A 25,138-nucleotide genomic window follows, 5' to 3' on the forward strand; every position below is an offset into this window, starting at 1 on the left:
ACAGTTAGATTGGTGGACTGAGTAGAGTAAATTGCCTTCCTTTATATGGGTGGGACACACCAAATCAGTTCAAGGCTGGAATAGTACAAAAAGGTTAATCCTTCCTCGAATAAGAGATAATTCTTGCTTGATTGCCTTTGAACTGAAACATTGCCTTCTTCTTCACTCTGCTTTTGGACTCAAATTGAAACATTAGTTCTTCTTGAGTCTGGAATCTGACAACATTCAGATTAGAACTAAATTATCAGCATTCCTAGGCCTCCAGTTTGCTAACTCACCCTGTCCTAAACTTGGGGAATGCCCACCTCCATAATTCTATGAACTAATTCTCTTTCTCTGGAGAACATTGACATATAAATATGAGAACCATCCTAAAGAATCAACACAAGTCTTTTAGAAATGTTTATTTATCATAAATATAAAAGCAATATACAAATAGTTGAAATTTAATGACAAACTATATCCATACTCTAAGAAAAATAAGACGTAACAAGGAGAGTGCAACAGCATGGGGCTTATCTTAGAGAGAATAAGATAGAAATGTTCACTTCTCAGAAAAATTAAATCTATATGATCAGAAATCCATATGTGTGCTTCATAGATTATTCTTATTTTTCACAATCATCTATTTATTATTCATGTCAAAAACTTATGAATTTCTGTACTGGTTTCTGTTAAGTGGTGAATGATTACCACACACACACAAAATCAGAGATATATGTTGGGTATTTATTTTTTGTTCATGGGTCTAGGCAGTTCTACCACATTCTGCTCCATGTGTGGCTACCAGAAGCATATTCTTTTAGAGGGTCTTACAAAAAGTCCTAGGCTCCTCCCCATTTTGACAGACAGCTGCATGTTCTGTGCAGTGCCAGCCAAGTCCCCGAGACCTGATGGTGAAGGTCAGAGTGAACAGATTTGGCCATACTGGGCGCCTGGTCACCTGGGTTGCTTTTAACTCTGGCAAAGTGGATATTGTCGCCAGCAATGAGCCCTTCATTGACCTCTGCTACATGGTGTACATGTTCCAGTATGATTCTACCCACAGCAAATTCCACAGCACGGTCAAGGCTGAGAATGGGAAACTTGTCCATCTCCATCTTCCAGGAGTGAGATCCCACCAACATCAAATGGGGTGATGCTGGTGCTGAGTATGTTGTAGAGTCCACTGGGGTCTTTAACACCATGGAGAAGGCTGGGGCTCACTTGAAGGTGGGGCCAAGAGGGCCATCATCTCTGGTCCTTTTGCTGATGCCTCCATGTTTGTGATGGGTGTGAACCACAAGAAGTATGACAACTCTCTCAAGATTGTCAGCAATGCCCCCTGCACCACCAACTGCTTAGCTCCTCTAGCCAAAGTCATCCATAACCACTTTGGCATCGTGGAGGGCCTCATGACCACCGTCCATGCCATCACTGCCACCCAGAAGACCGCAGATGGCCCCTCTGGGAAGCTGTTGCCTGATGGCCAAGGGGATGCCCAGAATATCATTCTTGCTTCCACTGGTGCCACCAAGGCTGTGGACAAGGTCATCCCTGAGCTGAATGGGAAGCTCACTGGCATGGCCTTCCGTGTCCCCACCCCCAACATGTCAGTTGTGGATCTGACCTGCCGCCTGAAGAAAACTGCCAAATATGACAACATCAAGAAGGTGGTGAAGAAGGGATTGGAGGGCCCCCTCAAGAGCATCCTGGGCTACACTGAGGACCAGGTTGTCTCCTGCGACTTCAACAGTGACATCCACTCTTCCACCTTTGTCGCAAGGGCTGGCATTGCCCTCAATGACCACTTTGTCAAGCTCATTTCCTGGTATGATAATGAATTCAGCTACAGAAACCAGGTGGGGGACCTCATGGTCCACATGGCCTCCAAGGAGTAAAAGCCTCCTAGACCACCAGTCCCAGCAAGAACAAGAGGAAGAGAGAGGCCCTCAGTTGCTGGGAAGTCCCTGCCCCAACTTAATCCCCCAACACACTGAGAATCTCCTGACCTCCAATTTACATCCCAGACCTGGAGGAAGGGGAGGGGCTTGGGGAGCCCTACCTTGTCATGTACCATCAATAAAGCATACTGTACCCAGCCAAAAAAAGAAAAAGAAAAATTTTTAAAAGAAGATGTGGTCTATATATACAATGGAATATTATAGACATTAAAAAGGACAAATACCCACAATTTGCTTTGACATGGATGGAACTGGAGGGTATTATGCTGAGTGAATTAAGTCAATCAGAGAAGGACAATCATCAGATGGTTTCACTTATATGCGGAATACAAGAAATAGTGAAAGGGATTATAAGGGAAAGGAGGGAAAATGAGTGGAAAAAATTAGAGAGGGTGCCAAAACATGAGACTCCTAACTCTGGGAAATGAACAAAGGGTAGTGGAAGGGGAGGCGGGCAGGGGGATGGGTTAACTGGGTGATGGGCACTGAGGAGGGGCACTTGATGGGATGAACACTGGGTGTTATACTATATTTTGGCAAATCAAACATCAATAAAAAAAAAAAAAAGAAAAAGAAAAAGTCCTAAAGATAGTAGTATATGTTTGTTTTTTCCTTTGACTTATATATGAAGCCTAAAATTAAAATCACATGCTGCTTTGACATCTGGTAATATGGGGAGGGTCTCAAATATTAAAACCATAAGTTTTCCACTCCATCTGCAACAATATATAAGGTTACTTAGCTAAACAAACTTCCTTTTCTCAGAGACCAGGTACAGTGTCTGCTTTTCCCTTTGTAGCAGGTTTCAGTTTCCTAGCAGTTCACAGAATTATACAAATAAGCCAATCACATCTTCCCAAGGAACCAGGGGCACTTCTCTCTCTTGATACTACAAAGCCTGCTTCCCACAGCCCTGGCTATTCACTCTATTCTCATTTGCAACTACCATGTGGCCCTACATGTCATGGAGTATTTCTTCACTAGACGGTGAATATATGTGACTAATAAACTGCTCTCAATTCCATCTGTCCAGACTCAAGTGTCATGTACTTGGTCATCTTTATAGCGTTAGGGCAGGAATCCATTCCCTACCAATGGAGTAAATATGAGGAGATTAAAATATATCATATCATATTCAGGTTTATAAAAGCATGAAGTTAAATGTTGTATATTATGTATTCAGGTATTTTTCCAGGTTTTTTTTCCTTTTTTTCCTGACGGTGAGTTCAATACAATCACACATAATAAGCAAGATTAACACATGAACCAAGTAGCACAGAGAAACACATCTATAGGTGAATAATGTTAGTTACTGCATTTAAAAAATAATGTTATACCTCAACATGGCTTCTTAAATTATCCCACCTGCCCTAGTTTTCTTCTCAAATTAATGAGTATATGCTTTTCCTATGATAAATCCTTAAAAACTAATGATGTACTATATGTTGGCTAATTGAATTTAATTTTTTAAAAAGTTAATGGTATTCTTGATGTATGCTGAAAAAATGGCTGCAAGACAATTTACCTAAGAATGGGGTTTTTACTAACTTAACCATAGTTTTGGAAAGAGTGAAAATCAGTTGCCGTCTGGAAAGCAATCTTGTTTTACTATGTTATTTTTGTCATTAAAAATGATTTAAAAAACTTACTTGAATTGTAAACTAGATAGTGAATAAACTTGAGGCTCTGCTGTATATATTATTTTTTTTAGGCAGTAACTTAAATAGAACTTATTACGTTAGAATTATCTAGACTTGTTATAAATAGTAGCACACATATATGAGTTATCATTTCTAGGGACACCACTTTGGTCCAGAGCACCATAATCTCTTTCTTGCATTATTTCGGTAACCTCTTAACTGATCTCTCTATAGCTCCTCAATGCACCTTTTTCTCTTGAAATGCAAATAACATTATATGACACCCTTCTGCCCCAAATTCTTCACTAGCTTCCTATCTCAGAGAGGAAGCCAGGTGCCTGTGTATGTGGTCTCCAAAGCTGACTGCATTGAAGTCATCTAGGCTACTTTTTAAATTGTCTGTGACTGGACCTTACCCCAGATCAACTAAATTGGAATTTCTAAAGTTAGTGACATGCAAGAGTATTTCTTAAAAGCCCCCCAGTGATCTTGATGGGCATCTGGGTTGAGAACCACTGACAATTGTTATCTAGCTCCTTTTTTTTTTTTTAAGGTTTTTATTTATTTATTCATGAGAAACAGTGAGAGAGAGAGAGAGAAAGAGAGAGAGAGAGAGGCAGAGACACAGCAGAGGGAGAAGCAGGCTCCATGCAGGGAGCCCAACACCAGACTCTATCTCGGGCCTCCAGGATCACGCTCTGGGCCGAAGGCTGCACTACACTGCTGAGCAACCTGGGCTGCCCCAGCTCCTCCTTTTTTCTGACTTTATCTACCACATTTTCTTGCTTATTCCACTCCAACCATTATGGCCTTCTGGACAGTTCTCAAACTATTACTGCTATAAGAGCCCCCCACCCCCAACACACACACACACATTTCCTTGAGATAAATACTTTAAATGGTTCTAGTCTGGCCTTCCTATGGCTGCACTGTTCCTCTTAAATGGGAATCTGTGGATTCAGGGAATGTACCAACACATATATCCATTTTAGATCATGCTATGGATCCTGGAATCCCGCAGTTACCTACTGAAAAGGACCTAATTCCAGTCCCAGGGCCTTCACAGTCCTCTTTTTTGGATCATTCTCACAAGGGTAGTCCATGCCACAGGTGTAATCACTCAAAACAATTCTCTGGAAGACCATTCTGTCTGGATTCACTAACAATTGATGGTCTATGGCAATAAGGCTGTGTATTCCATTGCTATTCTATTTTAAAAACAGCACAGATGCAGGAGGAAAAGTGATTGGGCCATATATTGTCACCACCAAGGCCACATCAGCAGACAGGAAACCTCTGAAATTTATGTTTATCTGCCACGTGTGCTGAAAGAATAAGGTGGGAGGGTGCCCCAGATGTATTCAGACAACTGTCTCAAGAGTAGAAGCAGAGTTAGGATGGGGAAAAAAAAAAAAAAAGCAAAGCCCTGTCCTTCATTGGCAAACACATACATATGGCCAAGAAGAAAATTCAGACTAGGCATATAACCACATATGTCCTTAAATTGTAAAGGCCAGCCAACTAGGCTCTTTCCCTTTCTTTCATTTCACTAATTCTTACTTCCCTCCATAGCAACAGTATGTAACCCAGCTGGTATGGGAGAGGATGGAACTGCTTATCGAACTGGTGCAGGGGTTGCTCTGCTGTCTCAGCGTTTTCAGTTTCTCCGGAAGTAAAGCATCTTAGTATCTTAGTACTGTGCTCAGTGGTGGAAATGTAGACTTAACCTCCTTAACTTGGGTGAAGTGGGCTAAAAGGCCAGCTCTTTATCAATCTGTTTCTGTTTAATTTGCACAGAACAGATGGGAGGGATTCAGTGTCCGCAGACACTCAGAAATTTTGTTTTCTGGTTAATTCAACTTCTTATTTTCCCCTCTCAAAAAGCTTTCAAAATCGTAATGGAAAGTAGATGTTTCAGTAAGATAATAGTTTGCTATTTGCTCCATGTCCTCTTCGAGCACTGCTGAAGAAATCTCACTTTTCACCCACAGTACTGGTTCTGGTACATCGGGATCATAAATCCATTTGGGGAAAACTGCTTTATAGAGGTTCATCAGTACTGTGTCCTGGGATTTTAGCTTCCCATCAAAACTGCACTTCAGGTGCCATGAGTACTTAAAGGCTCCTTGATATATCCCCTGTGGCCCCACTTTGTTTTCAGTTCCACTGGTTTTAATCATAACACATTTCTCTGTTGAAGAACATGTAATGCACTACTGCTATCTTAGCAAACATTTTGAAAGGATGACCACTCAAAATAACACTCTTGATGACCATTCTGTCTGGATTCACTGACCATAGAAGCCTATGGTGATGAAGCTGGGTCTCCCATTGCTATTCTATTGGAAAAGCAGCACAGATGCGGGAGAAAAAGTGATTGGGCCATATAATGTCACCACCAAGGCCCTGTCAGCGGATAAGAAGTCTCTAAAATTGGTGTTTATCTGCCACAGTGTGCTGAGATAATAAAGGTGAGGCTTGGAAGTGCCTGAACCCACAATGGAAGATCAGCTACTCTAGCTTCCATTGGCTTAGTGTTGCCAGAGTTCCAGCCCACTACCATATTCAATATTGACATCTTCTGCTCATCAGGTAGTAATGAAAATGGAATCAACAGTTCTCTTTGCTTGAAGTACTCAACCACTGACACAGGAACTTCAGACGTGAAGTATGACATATCAACCAACCATAGTTCCTTCAACTTTTTCCCCCTTAGTTTCTTTAAAAATGCATTTCCTAATATTACTAAAGCTCTGAAAATGAAAGATGAGAGCTTAATCTTGAGGAAGGTTTTTCTCAGGACCCTCTGAAGATGACAGACTCTCCTATAGTCCATTTCACATTCTTCCTCCATTCCTCTTCACTATCTTTATTCTGAGATGCTTCCTCAATAAAATTCTCATGTTCCATATCATCATATTCATCTTCCCCACCACTTAGACCATCCTCATCCAAAATCTATTCAGGTTGCTAATTTGATATCCCTTTGGGAATCGTCTTTACCACCTTGGAATTTTCCTTCAAGAAGTAATTTTGCCTTGCTTAGCTACCCCTCCGTGGGCCAAGTTTTCTCCTCTTCCATCAAATCTGGGATAACTTCTGTTTACAAAGATTCTTGTCTACCAGGGTCTGCCTTTGTTAGGACCTTAAGGTCTTCCTCCATACCAGCTATAGTATCCTAGTGCAAATCTCCATTGCCACTGCTAGGGCCTTTTGGAATTTGACCACTCTAGGATTTAAAGGGAAATGGTCCATAGGGGCATCTCTCTGTTTCATCTGGAAATAATCTTGTCCAGTAATATGCAGCAAGTTAGTCACACTCAGAGTCTGCTCATGAATAGAGCCTGAGATTTTTCAAGGTGCTCACCAAGTTTTTCTTTTCACTGGGCACAAAATCAGCAGCATGTGCAAACAGGTTAGGCTTGTCAATCTGGAAAGGAAAGATGCCATTGCTTTTGGTTATCCAGCTGCCTGAGTAGCATCTTTACCTCCTGTTGAGTGTCCAATAGAAGTTTGTCACCAGGAAAGTGCTTCTCTATTACTTTACTTAGCTTCTTTCTGACATCTATTTGTTTCTTCAGTGGGAGGCCAAAAATCCCCTGGAGAGCTTGTGTATAGGTGGGAAGACCTTGAACAAAGAGGCAGGAAAGGCAGTAATTCCCAGTGCTGCCCCAGCCTTCTAGTGGATCGAGGAGGAAAAGGATGGTATGTACCACTTTAGCCATGTCTAACATAGTGTGCAGATCCCCTGACCTCGTAAATGTGAAAAATCACTGATGTTTTAAGGAGTGCCTAACAGCAAAGAGCTAGTGGTGTTTTCCCATTCATTCAAGTGTACTGTTCCAGTGTCCTTATCTTGAAACAACTAACGTCATCTGTCAGGGAAATCCTGTTGTGCAGGGGCACCACCAATACCTGATGAGGAGGGCCATCCTTGCTGCCCAGGTGTTTCTTCTCTGCCAGAATCATCTTCTTCCACTTTCAGAGGTGGCTGGCATGACACCTCTGGTCTACTCTGTTGAGCTCTTTTCTTACATTCTTGCTTAGGATTTTCAGTGCTAGACAGCCTTTCCCATCCCAATGTGCAGATTCTAGATTCTAGTGCTGCCTGCCTTTATGAAATTTATTCTGCTACTTTAATGGCCTGGACAATGGGGCACCATGCTGCCACTCAGGTGTAGCCAGTCAGCCTGTATCAAGCTCTTTTAATCAAAGAAACAAAGCCAGTAAGAAATCTTATGGGATTGTGCGTATTGATGAAGTCTGCATAAGAGTAGCCCATGCATCTGCTGCTATTTCTAAAGTCTCAAAATATCCCACAGTTTGGGAAAAAAAATGGATGACATGAAGTGAAGGAAGAGTAATGGCAAATTGGAATATGCAAAAGTGAGCTGGAAACCTGAGGTTAAACTCCCAATGTTGATGATTTAGACAACCAGTAAAATTGCTGATGCACTTGAACATGACACTTTTCAAAAACTGCTTCCAGGGCAGCGTTTTAGTGCTGCCTACAGCCTGGGGAGTGATCCTTGAGACTCGGGATCGAGTCCCACATCGGGCTCCCTGTCTCTGCCTCTCTCTTGTTCTCTCTGAATGAATAAATAAATAAATCTTAAAACAAAACAAAACAAAACAAAAAAACAAAAAAAAACTGCTTCCAGGATTTGGAGAAGCTGAAAGGAGATATCTGATAGGAAGTAAAGCACCTGCAACTTGGCTGCTTTGCCAGATCTACAAGGCACGTCAACACAATCTTGACGTACCTTGTACGTAGCAGCACTTAACCTCACTTGCTAAGCATTAACATGCTGTTGTTTCACTTTGCCTTCTGAATCTTCTGCAAATTTCTCCAGGTTAGGCCAACCTTATCCCAGAACTATGAAGGAACAGGAATTCAGAAGGGAGACAGTTCTACCTAAGCTAAATCAACATAATTTAAAGCTCCCATAATCAATTCCTTGTCATTTTGGCCAATATATACACTATTTTATTTTATTTTATTTATTTTATTTAATTTATTTTTTTCAATATATACACTATTTTAAACTATACTATTTGCTTCAACGTGGATGGAACTGGAGGGTATTATGCTGAGTGAAGTAAGTCAATCAGAGAAGGACAAACATTATATGGTCTCATTCATTTGGGGAATATAAAAAATAGTGAAAGGGTATAAAGGGGAAAGGAGAGAAAATGAGTGGGAAATATCAGTGAGGGTGACAGAACATGAGAGACACCTAACTCTGGGAAACGAACAAGGTGTGGTGGAAAGGGAGATGGGCAGGGCGTTGGGGGGACTGGGTGACAGGCACTGAGGGGGGCACTTGACAGGATGTCCACTGGGTGTTATGCTATATGTTGGCAATTCAAATTCCAATAAAAAAATATATACAAAAAAAAATGCGTGTCACACCAAAAAGGTACCTCAGAAAGCAATTAAATACTTAAGATCATTAGATAAATAAATAAACTATACAAAATTTCCAAACAAAGGTAATAACAAAGTGATGCTTCATCTTTAATGATGCAACTATCTCTCATAACAAGAAAAAAAACATGCTAATCTTTCCCCAAAGAGGATAAAAATTATTTTAACCATCTTGGTGTAAAATATATTCCTCTCCTAGCTGAACCACATTCCTCTTGATTTCTTATAACTCAAATTTTGAGGTAGGAGGCCAGCATCAATGAACATTTCTTGTGTTTGACAAGAGGGGGGTGGGAAAGAAAAAGAAGTAAATATTTGATACATGATCAAATATGCTTATACTGATATAAGGAAAAATACAAATAACTATTGTAGTCCTTGTTTCTAATTATTCATGTGGCCATAGCCAGTTTTTATAATTATCTTCTTTTCCTAACCATTCATGACTGCCCTCAGTTATTACATTGGCTGGATGTGTTTTCCTGTTTGATGGGGAAACCATACCTTCATTCCTGAAGGTTCTGGGCCATTAGTCACACAGAATTAGGGTTGTTATAGTTTCAAATTACCTTTAAGTACAGGACATAGAAGTACCAAAAGGCACTCCAAGGTATTGCCTACATTCCAAACATAATCTTCTTTTTACTATTATAAAGTAGAAACCTAATTTCCTAAGAGTACAGTAGCTCTTAACCTAAATATCTCACCTGGGAGAGTAAGATTCTTTAATTTTTTATTCACTATCATTAGGAACCTAAAGTGGTCTGGTGGCAAATTCAAATTGCAATGTATTGGAAACCATTGTTGAGTTCTCTGGTGAAAGGATTCTCCCATGGGAGCTAATAAGTCTGTGTTGCAGAGCCCAAAGTTTTGTGTACTTCAGGACAGAGGGTAAAAATTTCACTGGTGTATCACAAGGGATAATAAGAATAACTCTCACGTCCAACTTTGGTAAAAGAGTTGTACTGACAAGTCCAAATGATGTATTTGTTGCTTACTAACTCCAAAACTCTCAATAAACATCATGCTTCTCTCACAGTAGTAGGAGGGGTCAGATGCAGCAACTTATGTTTATGAGTTACCCCAGAATACTAACACTAAACTAATAATACTAATACTAATACTAATACTAATACTAATAACACTAGAAAGCAAGACCAAACAAGCACCACGTCTTTTATTTATTTATTTTTGTTTAGTTTAATTTGTGGTTAAATGAAATAGTGATGCTGTCAGAATACACAGCTAGACCACAAAGGAAAAAAGACACAGGTGGAATCTGGATGAATCCCTGTTGCAGGCCATTGAAGCCTGAGAAGTTCTCCCCCATCCAGCAAGCAAGCAGAACAAAGGCAGAAATGAGAACAAGAGAGGTTAATGTCAGTAATGGACAAGAGCCCCAGGGAAGGCTTTGCCATTACTTGTATTCACTCAGGTTTCCTGACAAAATCCGGGGTAGGTGCTTGAGGCAAGGATCACAAGGCAATCATTAACATATACTAAGTTTAGCTAACAATAGGTGGCGGGCATTCATCTCCTGGTGATTGCAATCTGTGACAACAAAGCTAGTGAGACAAGCATTCTAGTCAGAGGTTAGGTTTTAAGTGTCTCTGTTGTGTTCCTGGCTAATCTTGGGCACTTTTGCCCTGGAGGGTGGCTTTCCACCTGAGAGACAGCTTTCTGCCTTATGTTCTTCTAACCCACTTTGTGTAATTGCAAGGCCTTCTTACAGCTATCTCCCATAAATTCCTGTGTGGGCTTCCTTATGCTCTTTTCTGCCTATGAGGGGTCATGCAGAGTGAACTCTTCTCCCATCAACAACACCGCAACAACATATGTGAAATATTGTCTACTATAAACACCCATTAGAGACTCAGCACTCAAACTTTTATTGGGGACTAATCACATAAGCACTCTCTTTTTAGCATATAGCAAAATTCCAGACTCCCAGAAGGAAAGTAGGTGTTTAGGATTAAACTCCATTGCTTGCTCAAGTAATCTAGGCACCATGAGCTGCCCTAATCAATTAGTTGTTGACTGGAAATACTCCCAAAACCAAGTTACCAGATGCCAGCCAAGGACCTACCTTATGAGCAAGGCTTTTTCTAAGAACAGCAGTCTCAAGTATGCCAAAGAAACTCTTTTCTGCATAGTACCCATCTGCTGTGCTCAACTGACATTGATACCAGAATATTCCCAGGGCAGATGACCCTTCAGGACGGGATTCCAGGATTCCACTGCCATCTCTCTGATATTTGTGGACAAGCACCATGTCTTTTATAACTTTAACTCAATTCTTTTTTTTTTTTAATTTTTATTTATTTATGATAGTAACAGAGAGAGAGAGAGAGAGAGAGAGGCAGAGACATAGGCAGAGGGAGAAGCAGGCTCCATGCACTGGGAGCCCGACGTGGGATTCGATCCCGGGTCTCCAGGATCACGCCCTGGGGCCAAAGGCCCGCACCAAACTGCTGCGCCACCCAGGGATCCCAACTTTAACTCAATTCTTGACGCCAAACTCTTTCTTAAGGAAGTTAAGCAATAGCTCATCTAGATTTGTATATTTTAAGTGCATCCACAATAACTTAAAGAGTAATTCATCCTCCTAAAAATATGATAAATTTATAAAATATTCTGAAATTCTAAAAAAGTCATAAAATATTTCTATAATTTTTCAGAATATACTGCTTTAAAGAGTTCTCCATGGATCCTCAGTGCATGACCCACTTAAGAAATGAATATAATCTCGATTTGTTTCAGCAGTTCACAGAATACATTTTCTTCATTCTTTCAACACATTTATAGTTTGACTACCAGATACCTGGAGCACTATGCAAAGTTTATAGTACCAATCAAAATAGGCAAAGTTCTAATTATAAAGTAAATTCTTTTTTTTCTGGAACATACGAGGGGATAGGGAAAAACAGGCAATAAACAAGTAAGAATATTCTAGAAAATTTCATAGAATGTGCTGTGAAGAAAAAAAAATGTTGGTAATGGAAGAGAGTGAGTTTACCTAAAGGAAGTTACTTTGGATAGATAGGATTATTAGGGTCTTCTTTGAGGATGTGACTTTTGAACTGGAAACTAAGTGACAGAGCTATAGGAAAACTGAGATGAGAGCTCCTCTAACACACTAAGGGAAAAGCAAGGTTGGCATGTTGGGGGCAAAGAAACCAGTGTGAATGGAATGTCATGAGGAAAAGGGAAGAGTGATGCTGGATGAGGTCACAAAAATAAATTGGATCCAGAATATGTAAGACTTTACCGAGCATGATACATCATCAACATTTTATTATATGAATCTGATATGTTAATTGTGTTAAGCACAAGATAAGCATAATGTAATTCACATTTTGGAAACTCTTCTGCTACTAGAACAGGACTTCTAAAAGTGATGGAATATAGAGATAGACTAGTCAGGAGAACATAATAGTAGCCAAGGTAGGACATAATGATACCTTTAACAGGATTTTAGTCTTTGAAAAGGAAAGAAGGGGCTACAGGATATGTTGGAAGTAGAACAAAAAATAGGGAGTGTTAAGACCACCGAAAGTGTCTTTGGTTTTAATCCTGAGCAACCGTGTGAAATTTTTTGCCTTTTACTGAGATGAAAAACCTGGGTTGGATGTAGTTTTGACAAGGAGTTAAAGAGGTACAAAGTTATCAGTTGTGTTAAATGTTAAATATGAGATTACTATACAGCATACAAGTGAAGATATAAATTAGTTTGAATCATATAAAATTGTCTTTTCTTTTCTTCTTCTTCTTCTTTTTTTTTTTTTTTGTAAGCTAAAAACACTTGAATGCCATCAATTTCATGTGGTTCTGTCACCTAATAGTATACTGTTGTATATATGAGTCTGGAGTTCAAGGAAAAGCTTAGGTTTAGAGAGAAATTTGGGAAGAATTGGCATATTGATGTTATCTAAAGCCATGAAACTAGATGTGATCATATAGGAATGAAGTATAAATAAAAATTGGGCCCATAGGTAAGCTAGGAACCCAATAATATTTATAGATCAAGAATAGATGGGAAATACAAGAGACCTCAGAAAAAGCAACTGAAATGAGTCATTTTTTTAAAAGATTTTATTTATTCATGAGAAACACAGAAAGAGAGGCAGAGACACAGGCAGAGGAGGAGAAGCAGTCTCCATGTAAGGAGCCTGAAGCAGGACTCAATCTGGGAATCTGGGGTCATGCCCTGAGCCAAAGGCAAATGCTCAACTGTTGAGCCAACCAGGTGTCTCGAGTCTTTTTTTTTTTTTTTTTTTTTGTATTTTTTTTTTGACAAAATAGCAAAACATTTTTGGGGGGTCTGATATTTTGGTATAGCTGTTTTCCATTTCCTGTCACATTAATAAGATAAATACAATTTATCTGGGAGTGAGCCACTGGGAGTCTGAAAAGTTGGCTTTTGATCCAACAAAGAACCATAGGAAATCTTTTCAAATTTTTACAGCCATAGTATTTATCTAACTGCAGTATTCAATATTTATATGCTGCTGCAACTTCTACCAACTATTCCATAAGGTATTGGCAGTTTAGGATAGACTCAAGATGAAATACACGATCATAATATTTTCCTATATTATATCATAAAATGAATATGACATAGAATTTCCAAACTCATATTTACCTCACAATTGGTGCAATGTAAACTGAGCATTTCAACTTCCTCATTTCTTCAGTAGATTGTTGACTTTTTCATCTTTATATTCAGAAGCTTCATCTAGGGCAAATGTATACTTGTTATATCTAACTTTAGAGGGCATCTCTCAAATTCCTTGCAGTTTGTTTCAAAAACAGAAATGTAGCATGTGAATGGAAATCACTTAAGATAATATAAAATTGACCTAGGGTGAATTTGGAAAACAAGACTGAAAAAAATGAACAGTAACAAGGTAATTGGTTAGGAGACCACAGGCTACTGAAATAAACTGATGGATGCCACTCTGGGCATTTTATCACTGGAAACTCAATTCTACAAATTCTTGCAAATGCCACAATTGAAACTCTGACTCTGTCAACTTGAGTAACCTCTAACTTTTCTTGAAATTTGTGATTCTCTCCTAATATTCAGTGCCTAAGTAAGGAAGACCTGATTCACCAACCCAAGCTCATGTGTCAGGGAGCTTTTAGAGTGTGGATGTAGGATGGGGACTTGCCTCCCACCAGATACACAATAAAACTAGTAATTCTAAATTTAATCTATTTAAATTATAGCTACTCAATAAGTGACAATTATCTACTATAATGAAATTTTTTCACCACTATCTGCATGTATTCCTCTTTTTATACTTGGAAAACAATTGATTCCACGGGACATAATTCAAGGGTTCCTTACACTACTAAAACACATTCCATTTCCAAAGGAAGAGGACCTAAAATTTGATCAGTTTTTACATTCAATTCTAAGTACAGACTTTCTAGGAAATCCTAAATTTCCTCATAATTCAATACTGAATCCAACCTCTATCAAACTCTTGATCCAATGTCTTTCTATGACTCCGTATTCATTTCTATGGAAGAAAGTTTGTTACCTACAATATAGAAATAAATATAAACACTAGAAAGGAATTAAAAATGGACAAAGGCTACAGTCCTTGGTGTTTAAAACTAAACAGGAAGCTATGGTACATATTTACAAATTACCTCCTCAATCACCCATTGCAGATTCTTCTGGCTTTAAGGCAGTACCTCAACTTGTCAGGCTTTTGTACCCACAGTATGATCTATACTTTTCTCAATAAGAATCTGTGATTTTGACGATCCTACCTGTATAAATTGCAGTAACATTTGTATTCCATGTAGTTCTATTAGTGGGTACTTTAGAGGATCACCTGAGTTCTATTCATATTCTTCATTCAATTATGTAATACTCCCCTGATAGTGAGTATTAATCATGTCAGTCTACATAAATATCTTTTTGCCTTTTGACCTAATAGTATGAGAAGCTGCATTGGCTAAAAGGCAATCTCAGCTTCTAAACCAACGTAATAACAATAACAATCAATCAATGCAATTCAATGAGCATTTTTGAAATGTTTCCTGGAATCCAGTAGAGCCCGGAATCATGGGAGTAAGTACACATATTTCCCTTAAGTACATATAATCCCACTTCCATTTTTTGTTTCCTCTTTTACTCTATGTATGGGAGCAAATTTTTCAAACATTTTTGAGTTAAAAAGTTTTGCTGGATGAACAGAGATATGTAATAGTAACACAGTTTTTGTTTTTCCTTATCTTTTCAAAATGAAGAATTGACATACAATATTGTATTTGTTTCAAGTATACAACATAATGATTTGATATTTACATACATTATGAAATGATCACTGCAATAAGTCAAGTTACCATCGGTCACCGTTCAAAGTGACAATATTATTGATTATATTCCCTGTGCAGTGCATTACATCCCAGTGTATTGCCTATTTATAACTGGAATATTGTACCTCTTAATTTTATTCCCCTATTTCATCTACCCCTGTCCCTGGCAACCATCAGTTTGTCCTCTGTATCTATCAATCTGTTTGTTTTGTTTTATTTCTTTCATTTTGTAGATTTTACATATATGTAAAAACATACAGTATTTGTCTTTGTCAGATATGTTTCACTTAGCATAATGCCCTCTAGATCCATCCATGTAGTCACAAATGGCAAGATTTTGATTTGTATTTCTCTGATGGTTAATTACATTGAGCATTTTTTCATGTGTCTGTTAAACATCTGTATGTTGTCCTTGGGAAAATGTCTATTCAGGTCCTTTATTCCGCTTTTAATTAAATTGTTTGGCTATTTGTTATTGGATTCTGAGTTATTTATATATTTTAGATGTGACCCCTTATTTGATATAGCATTTGTGAATGTCCTTCAATTCAGTAGGTTGCTTTTTAATTTTGTTGATGGTTTCCTTTGCTGTGAAAAAGCTTTTTAATTTGAAGTAGTCCCATCAGTTTATTTCTGCTTTTGTTGTCCTTGTCTGAGGAGATAGATTAAAAAAATATATTGCTAAAAAAATATTGCTAAGACCTATGTCAAAGAGCTTATTGCCTCTTATTGCCTAGGAGTTTTATGGTTTCAGATTTTACATTCAAGTCTTTAATCCATTTGGGGTTTATTTTTGTAGATGGTGTAAGAAAGTATTCCGGTTTCATTCTTTTGCATGTAGCTGTCAAGTTTTTCCAATATAATTTTTGAAGAGACTGCCTTTTCATCATTGTATATTCTTGCTCTTTTGTTTTAAATTAATTGACCACATAAGTATTTTTGGACTCTCTATTCTGTTTCATTGATCTATGTGTCTGGCTTTGTGCCAATACCATACTGTTTTGATTGCCAAACCCTGCAGTATAGTTTGAAATCCAGGAGCCCAATACCGCCAGCTTTCTTTTTTCTCAAGATTGCTTTGGCTATCTTTTGGCTATTTGGTTGGACATTTCCCAAATTTTGATTGCTAATTTAGAACACATTTTACAGCCTATAGGACAGCATAATAATTTTGCAAGGTTCTGTCTCACATGTGACTCCATATGTGTTTATAAAGTTATTCCCTTCTAAGATATGTGAGAATGCTGAATGTCATGGACACCAGTTGATGGTTCTTTTACTAAAAAAATAATTACTTGGCCACATACGTATTTTAGAGACCTTAAAAAAAGGTCTAATACATACATATGCATATAATTAGTGGTGCTGGAGGAATGATAATGGGCAAAACAAGCAAATATAAATTTTAATATTCTAAGACTGGCATAGGGAATGTCTGTTTGGAGGGTTTAAATCTGGAATGTGGGCCCTAGCTAAGGTAGAATGAGACATGGGAAATAAAACATGGGGACCTTTGTATTGTACTTAGAATTTCTGTCTTGGATGGGAGAGGGAGAGATATTAAATATCCAGAACTACTCAAATTGAATAACATTATGTAGTCCCCCTGGTTGCTTTGGGCATCAGATAGAACAGGGACTCTGGAAATAATAGGTGATCAAAGAAAGAGTAATAGAATGATGCATGCTATACTTGTTTTTTTAAAAAGTGGCCTTTAAGCTGGTGTGTTAGACTAGCTCTGGTTGTCCAACTGGAGAGTACTTTTACAGAATTTATTTTAGTTTTCAGATATCAAGTAATATGTGGTTATCCTGATCATCTGTGTAGTTACTTACCTCTGGGATGACCTCCAGTGACCCCCACCTCCCTATCATCATACCACTGTGTATTTCACTCCCAGCTTGTCCTAGGGTTGATATGTGTAACCAGAAGAATATGACAGATTGATGGTATGTCACTTTTGAAGTTAATTTATGAAAGGTATGGTAGTTTCCATCTTGATCTGTCTTTTGCATCACTTACTTAGGGAAAAGCCAGTTGCCATGTAGCATATCTCAGTGCTGGAACACAAGTGATAAACAACGGAGTCTTCCAGCCACTGACCATATAAGTGAGCTATAATGAAAGCAGATCCTCTAGTCTCTGTCAGACTTTCATATGACTGCAGTCCTGGCTGATAACTTGACAGAAATCTTATAAAAGAGCCTCCTGGATCAGGATCATCTATTAAATCACTATAGGATTCCTGATCTCTGTGTGAGCTAATAATTGTTCATTGTTTCAAACTGCTGAATTTTGGGGCAGTTTTACACAGTAACAGAAAATTAATTAAATTTGCTTGATAGATTAGCTAGAAAATTTTATAGAGCTATACTGATGACTAATGCTAGAGGTTCATAGTCCTGCTTACGATTTTTGACTATTGACTTAGAATCCTTGCCATATAAGGCTTAATGAAGTTGATTATTTTTTAACAATAAACCAAAGAAAGTGGAATATATCTTATGATAGAAGTTTTAGTATGTGACAGCAAAAAATTAAAGTATAGCTAATATCTGTTACTGTAAAAAGAGGCTTTGGAAAACACACAGTGAAATCATTTGTTTGGTAAAGAGATAACTGGTTAAAAATTGAGCTTCTAGTCCATACCATGATTGGCTTACTTAATCAAGGCCTTATTGGTCCTACCTAATTGCTGAATTATATCTAAGAAGATAGTTTAATTTATGGATTATTTAGTTCTGATATGATTTTTTAAAATTCTCTATTAGTTGATTTTTTTTCCAAGCTGAATCTTAAAATTTGTAATCAATGCTACATGCAGAAATATGCACGTTTTCTATTTTTTTCCTTTTTAGTAGTGAGCACTATTACAGATACAGAAGCTTGTGAGTAGGGCAGTATATATCTACCTTATTTACCATTTGATGAAGTTTTGCAAATTATACCAATTTATTTCAGCATTTTACTCTAATTGGGCCCACTGTAAATACTTTTTGAATGGAATTTAATTATATTGCTAACCTCTGATTGACAGAGGATTACTATTATTTTAACAGCTGCAATCAACTTCCTTAAATTCCTTTGGGGAAAATATATTTTTCCAAATACTGTGTGAAAGAAAAATCACCTGAAAGGCAGAATGAATTCTAAAATGCCAACTCCTACAGTTTCTATTTTAAAGACATCTTAATAGTTTTAAAGAACCACTTAGGAAAGATATAAATACATCTATCTCTTCCTTCAGGTGTACTAAGCAAATTAGCACTAAAAATACCTAAAGACCCCGAGTTGAATTATGACAAGTAGCTAAATCATTTATAGATATATGTGTGTAGTATAGAAGTTGATACTAAAAAGCCTTTTAGTTGGAATTTTTTCTTGCACATTTTCATATGTGTTTTGTTTTGTTTTAATGAGAGAGAGTTGAGAGAGCGAGAGAGCAGGGGAGGGAGAGAGGGAGAGGAAGAGGGAGAGAGAATTCCAAACAGGCTCCATGCTCAGTGTGGAGCCCAATTTCACGTCCCTGAGATCATGATCTGATCTGAGCTGAAGTCAAGAGTCGGATGCTTAATCAACTGAGCCACTCAGATGCCTCTTGTATGTGTTTTCAAATCAGATGAACAGATATGTGAAAGTTTTTGGAAATGGAAGAGAGCCTTGGAATCTGTGACAATGCCAAAATATGTGGTGAACAAAATGCTTCAATGACGAGGGTATCTTGTCAATGACTGATAGATCATATGGCTTAGCTATTTGGAAATATTGCAGAGCAAAAAATGCTGTGGGTAATTTATAATAAACAATAGAAGAAAGTGCATGCTAGAATCCAGGTGTTTGCTCTTCCAACCTAGTTTTTGGTTAAACCCAAAGATTTTATGGTAGTTGGATGATTAGAATGCATGTTGGGAAATAAGGGCAATGCCAATAAAACAGGTACCTATTGTATTGTCGCATCTGTGCGACATTTTTCTGTGAAGGATGATGTACGGAAAGCTGAGCATCAAAATATTTATTATAATGATACTTATAATCACAGCAGAGACTACCCCCTGACATTCAGAAGCAATGGCTCTAAGCACCTACCATTTACAAAGCTAACTTTGTATTTTGGTCCAAGGAGATCTATAGGTTAAGAGAAAATGGTGGGTATTGTAATTAATTAGTAATATTCTCTTATTTGCCAACAGCACAAGATTGTTGCAGTTTCTACTTACTCATCTGTCAGGGTTTTGCAGGTACATTTATAAGTCTTTTTTAACCATAACACCTGTACCTAGAATCTCACAAAATGTTTGTTATGCTAAATATACTTAAGCTTTTCAGGTTTCTGCACACACACTTGATATGTTGTTATGTTAAATAGTAGTAGGGACAGGTGTCCCAAATTAGCCTGTTAAGTTTGCTGAGTTTAAAACAAAATGTTACCATGTGTCTTTTGCATTTTAAAGACCTAACAAATACTATGCTTGGAGGTGATTAAATTTCAAAATCTATTTTTAAGTGTTCCTCTTTTCTCCTTTGCATTCATTCTGATGGAATACCTTCTGCTTCTATCCATTTCCACTGATACTGCCCCTCTTGCAAGTCCATGAAAGAGAATGTTTTCTAGTTAAAAACATTTTTTTAAAAGGAGCTTTGGCTTGAGTTTGCCATAACTCTTGTTTGAGTGATTGATATTGATGGTGGCTAAAATGCTGGGATTATGTTGAGAATTTAATGTATCAAGTCACATTTAAATTTCTTTTTGTGTCTCTTTTGCATTTTATATGGACATTTAAATGTCTGCTCCCTCAGCTAGGGAAGCTCTGCCAACAGCAACACAAGAAAAGCATTAACATGGATTTTTCTACTTACCTGTATTCTGTGTTCTGTGAGTCTGGAAAATCTGAATTATATGCCTTCGGGGCAAGAACTGAAACTGATTTTTTGTATTTTACTTTTTGTAGCACCACACTAATGTGGAGATTGTGTGTGTGTGTGTGTGTGTGTGCATGTGTCTGTATGTCATATGGATCAAAAACAAATTTATAATATAAATTTAAAAATTTTAGCTTGTCATTTTTTCTTCATTTTCTTTTTCTCATTGTTTTTGAAGACTTTCTATATGTTTAATTTCAGATATCATTTTTATGTATAGTTGATCTCAATATTTCTGAAACTGGTATTAGAATATGGCCATATTTAATATTTATATTTGTTTATATTTGTTGCAAGAATCAAAAAATAAACACAATTTTTAAATTCTCATAAATATTTGAAAATAACAAAAAATTTTACCAGATTTTTGTTATTTCTTCGCAGTTGGCCTTTTCCCCTTTAAATGAAGTGCAATGAATTCTAACTGTTAAGCTATTGCATTTGCAAAAGTCTCTTCCTTGTAGAATGACAGTAGAGAGAATAAGATGAAAATAGAAAAAGCAGAGAAGTGGAACATGCACCATTCTGTATTTGTCTTCATTCAGTAGCTATAACTCTAGCAGTATAAATATTTCTAGATAATATTTCTATTCAGTTATTTCCAAGATAGAAAATATTAATTCTAATAGGTATGGCTAGAGCCAAGACATGTTTTTTTTTAATTTTTAAGTACTTGTAGAATAGTGGAACAAAACAAAACAAAACACAAGGGATATGTAGAGGGAAGTTTAATAGTGAAGAAATCTCAAAGATGAGAAAAACAGGAAGGAAAATGATCTTCAATAATCAGAACAGGAATGAGCCAGTATACTTTGCTCTCAGGCTTTGCATATCTGAAAAGAAAAACAGTAAGAAAGCAGGTGTTGTATTAGACAAAGAACTGAAAAAAACCTGGAAGCATGAGACTTTCACTAATTTCAACCATACATGAACGCCTGGATAAACTGGGATTCTAGCCAAATAGAATGGAACAAGGCAACAGAAACAAATCATGCTGTGCTTCACTGAGGATATTAGCAGCTTGATAATTGTGCCTGAAATGCTTTTCTTTGTTTCTGTCTAATTGCCATTAAATTCATCATTTCACACAGAAGTTAAGGCCAAAACTCAAGGAACATTTTGAGTCATGTCACTTCATTTTAGGACTTGTTTTATCTGCTTAAAATCAAGTTGATTTTTCCATCTTGCAAATTATCCATCTGAAGAAAATGATTATAAATCACCTGAAAAATTATATAGATGGGTACTAGGAGATCTGTATTGTATCTATTTTTCTATTATCCCTTTATTTCTGGTGTGAATTTTCAGAAACTTATTTTCCCATTTTGAATATGGAAATATGTGGGAATTAATGATAATTTTAAGGGGTAGCTAGTAAAGGGCCATTGAACCCCAAATTTCTGATTCTAAGTGATGTGTTCCTTCAATTATTCAGTGCTATTGAACAAATAAATCGCCTATACATTGAAGTTTTTAAAAATTAGAAGTCGCATAATGACTTCAGAATGTATCTCCAAGGTGAGATAGCAAGGAGAGGAAAGACAATGCTCTTCTACCAGTGGTGTTGGCACCAGATAAAGGAGGCTTCTAAACTCATTAAGTGTATATAATTACATATACCCTGGAAGTTATACTCATGGAAAAAAGGTAGTAATGGAAGATAATCACAGAAAAAAACAAAACTGATATTTTCAGTCTAGATTTACTTATGTTTCCTTACCATCTATAACAGGAAATATAGTTTTATTTTATTTATTTTTTTAAAAGAATTTATTTATTTATTCATGAGAGACACAGAGAGAGAGGCAAAGACACAGGCAGAAGGAGAAGCAGACTCTATGCAGGGACTTGTGGGACTCAATCCTGGGCCCCCAGGATCACACCTTGGGCTGAAGGTGGCTTTAAACTGCTGGGCCAACGGGGCTGCCCAACTAATGTAGTTTTATCATTGATAAGAGAACTGAGGTTTTGGCAGTTGCTTCTCCATGGCAACAGTGCAGGATAACACAACTCTTCTACGCTAAACAACAGTATGGCCAAGTAATTCTCTATATCCCTTCACTTCTCCAAATTTTCCTGCCAACACTGGCACCTGGCATAAAGTACAAAACCAGCCAGCTCTAAATCTCTGCCTATGGCAGTGTAAGTCCCACATGTGTTGCAAATCTAAAGGATTTACCAATTATTTATTTACCAAAAGAGAAAATTCTTTATGCAACTCATTTATTACATTAACTCTCTTCCAGCATGCATCTTCTGTTAGATTGTCAACTTGGAGGTACGTTATTTTTCTCTATTTGAGTTGAAATAAATCATATTGCTGTTCTACCTTAGCAATTTACTCAAGTTGTGATATTTCTCCCAAAATTATGATTTGATGTAGAACTAAAAATCATGAAAATTAGAGATTTTACTATCTAAGCTACTTAAAAGAAAATAGTCAATATTTTTAGAAAGTCAAGCATACTCTGGGATTCATTGCCCAATTTTAACATTTTTTTAATCACTAGAAACCACTTGAGAACAGTGTTAGTTCGTAGGGGCATAACTGTCTCATGTTGGGGCCTCTTTCAAGTAGAACACTCTATTATGAATATTAATTTCCAAAATACTTGTAGGCATACTTCATTACATGTGTGAACTCCTTCTTATTTAGAAATAGAAATACATATTGAGCTGTGTAAAACCATTCCTATCCAGCCTTATCTTAGTTCATACAAATGTCTCATTGGAAGGGAACACGAAGAAGTTCTTTCATTCTGGTTGGCCTGTCAGTCCTTCTTTTCTCCCTCCCAACAATTTAAGTCAGAAACCATAGGTTCAGAGAGTTTAGATGGCTGATAAGGAATATGCATGGGCCTAAAATCTTGCATAAATCTGAGATCATTCTGATGGGCTAACCCAGCTATAGAGCTTCCAGTGAGGTCTTCTAAGATAGCTTTCTGTTTCAGCTTTCTGCCCTTCCCAATCTTGTTTCTTTCCTGTAATCAGGTGAAAATCTGAAGGTCACACCTAACAAGCTTCCTGTGCTCTACTCTCCATCTCAGTCTGTTTCTGGGAACCTGCAACAGATTTCTATAAGAAAACAGAGTCCTGATTTCTTCTCAGTCACTCAGAAATCGTGTGTTCAGCCTGTGTCGGCACCGGGACCCAGAAAGACCTAGCACTGAAGACCGAGAGGGGTTCGTGGTGAAGGTCCGAAGCTTGCCCTGGTCTTGTTTGGTGGATGAGGTGCAGCGTTTTTGTTTTGTTTAGTTTTGTTTTATGACTGCAAAATTCAAAATGGGGCTCAAGGTATTCGTTTCATCTACACCAGAGAAGGCAGACGGAGTGGAGAGGCTTTTGTTGAACTTGAATCAGAAGATGAAGTCAAATTGGCCATGAGAAAAGACAGAGAAACTATGGGACACAGATATGTTGAAGTATTCAAGTCAAACAACGTTGAAATGGATTGGGTGTTGAAGCATACTGGTCCAAATAGTCCTGACATGGCCAATGATGGCTTTGCTTTGTACGGCTTAGAGGACTCCCTTTTGGATGTAGCAAGGAAGAAATTGTTCAGTTCTTCTCAGGGTTGGAAATTGTGCCAAATTGGATAACATTGCTGGTGGACTTCCAGGGGAGGAGTACGGGGGAGGCCTTTGTGCAGTTTGCTTCACAGGAAATAGCTGAAAAGGCTCTAAAGAAACTCAAGGAAAGAATAGGGCATATTCTATTGAAATCTTTAAGATCAGTAGAGCTGAAGTTAGAACTCACTATGATCCACCACAAAAGCTTATGGCCATGCAGCGGTCAGGTCCCTATGACAGACCTGAAGCTGGCAGAGAGTATATAACAGCATTGGCAGGGGAGCTGGCTTTGAACAGATGAGGCGTGGTGCTTATGGTTGAGGTTATGGAGGCTGTGATGATTATAATGTCTATAATGAGGGCTATGGATTTGGGTCTGTTAGATTTGGAAGAGACCTCAATTACTGTTTTTCAGGAATGTCTGATCACAGATATGGTGATGGTGGCTCTACTTTGCAGAGCACAATAGGATATTGTGTACATATGCGGGGATTACCTTAGAGAGCTATTGAGAATGATTTTTATAATTTTTTTCACCACTTATTGAAATTGGTCCTGATGGCAGGGTAACTGGTGAAGTAGATGTCAAGTTTGCAACTCATGAAGATGCTGTGGCAGCTATGTCAAAAGACAAAGCAAATATGCAACACAGATATGTATAACTCTTCTTGAATTCTACAGCAGGAGCAAGTGGTGGTGCTTATGGTAGCCAAATGATGGGAGGCATGGGCTTGTCAAACAAGTCCAGTTATGGCAGCCCAGCCAGTCAGCAGCTGAGTGGTGGCTATGGAGGTGGCTATGGCGGCCAGAGCAGCATGAGTGGATATGACCAAGTTTTAAAGGAAAACTCCAGTGATTTTCAATCAAACACTGCATAGGCAGCCAAGGAGCAGTGAGCAGCAGCTACTACAGTAGTGGAAGCTGTGCATCTATGGGAGTGAACGGAATGGGAGGGATGTCTAGCATGTCCAGTATTAGTGGTGGATGGGGAATGTAACTAATCCAGATCACTGACTCTTGGTGAACGTTTTTTAGAGAAAAAAGTTTAACAGTTTTGCAATACAAGCTAGTGATTGATGCTTACTCTAAGTGGAAATCAGGATTGTTTTAAAGACTTAAGGTTCAGTATTTTTGAACATAAACATTCATCTAGCAATCCTTATCAAAATACCATGGACTTTCTCCAGAGAGTTAGAACAAATTATTTTAAGATTTGTGTGGAATCAGAAAAGACCCCGAATAGCCAGGGCAATTTTAAAAAAGAAAACCATATCTGGGGGCATCACAATGCCAGATTTCAGGTTG

The 25,138-nt window shown here is 37.8% G+C and overlaps 3 pseudogenes; 2 read left to right on the top strand and 1 right to left on the bottom strand.

Annotated features, from left to right (window-relative positions):
• Positions 1-893: 893 nt before the first annotated feature.
• On the top strand, positions 894-1,982 carry LOC144282839 (glyceraldehyde-3-phosphate dehydrogenase pseudogene; annotated as a pseudogene).
• A 3,451-nt stretch (positions 1,983-5,433) lies between these two features.
• LOC144283823 (pre-rRNA-processing protein TSR1 homolog pseudogene) lies at positions 5,434-11,162 on the bottom strand (annotated as a pseudogene).
• A 12,285-nt stretch (positions 11,163-23,447) lies between these two features.
• On the top strand, positions 23,448-24,882 carry LOC144282840 (heterogeneous nuclear ribonucleoprotein H-like; annotated as a pseudogene).
• Positions 24,883-25,138: the final 256 nt, after the last annotated feature.

The sequence above is a fragment of the Canis aureus genome, chromosome 14 (assembly GCF_053574225.1).
Source record: "Canis aureus isolate CA01 chromosome 14, VMU_Caureus_v.1.0, whole genome shotgun sequence".
NCBI lineage: Eukaryota > Metazoa > Chordata > Mammalia > Carnivora > Canidae > Canis > Canis aureus.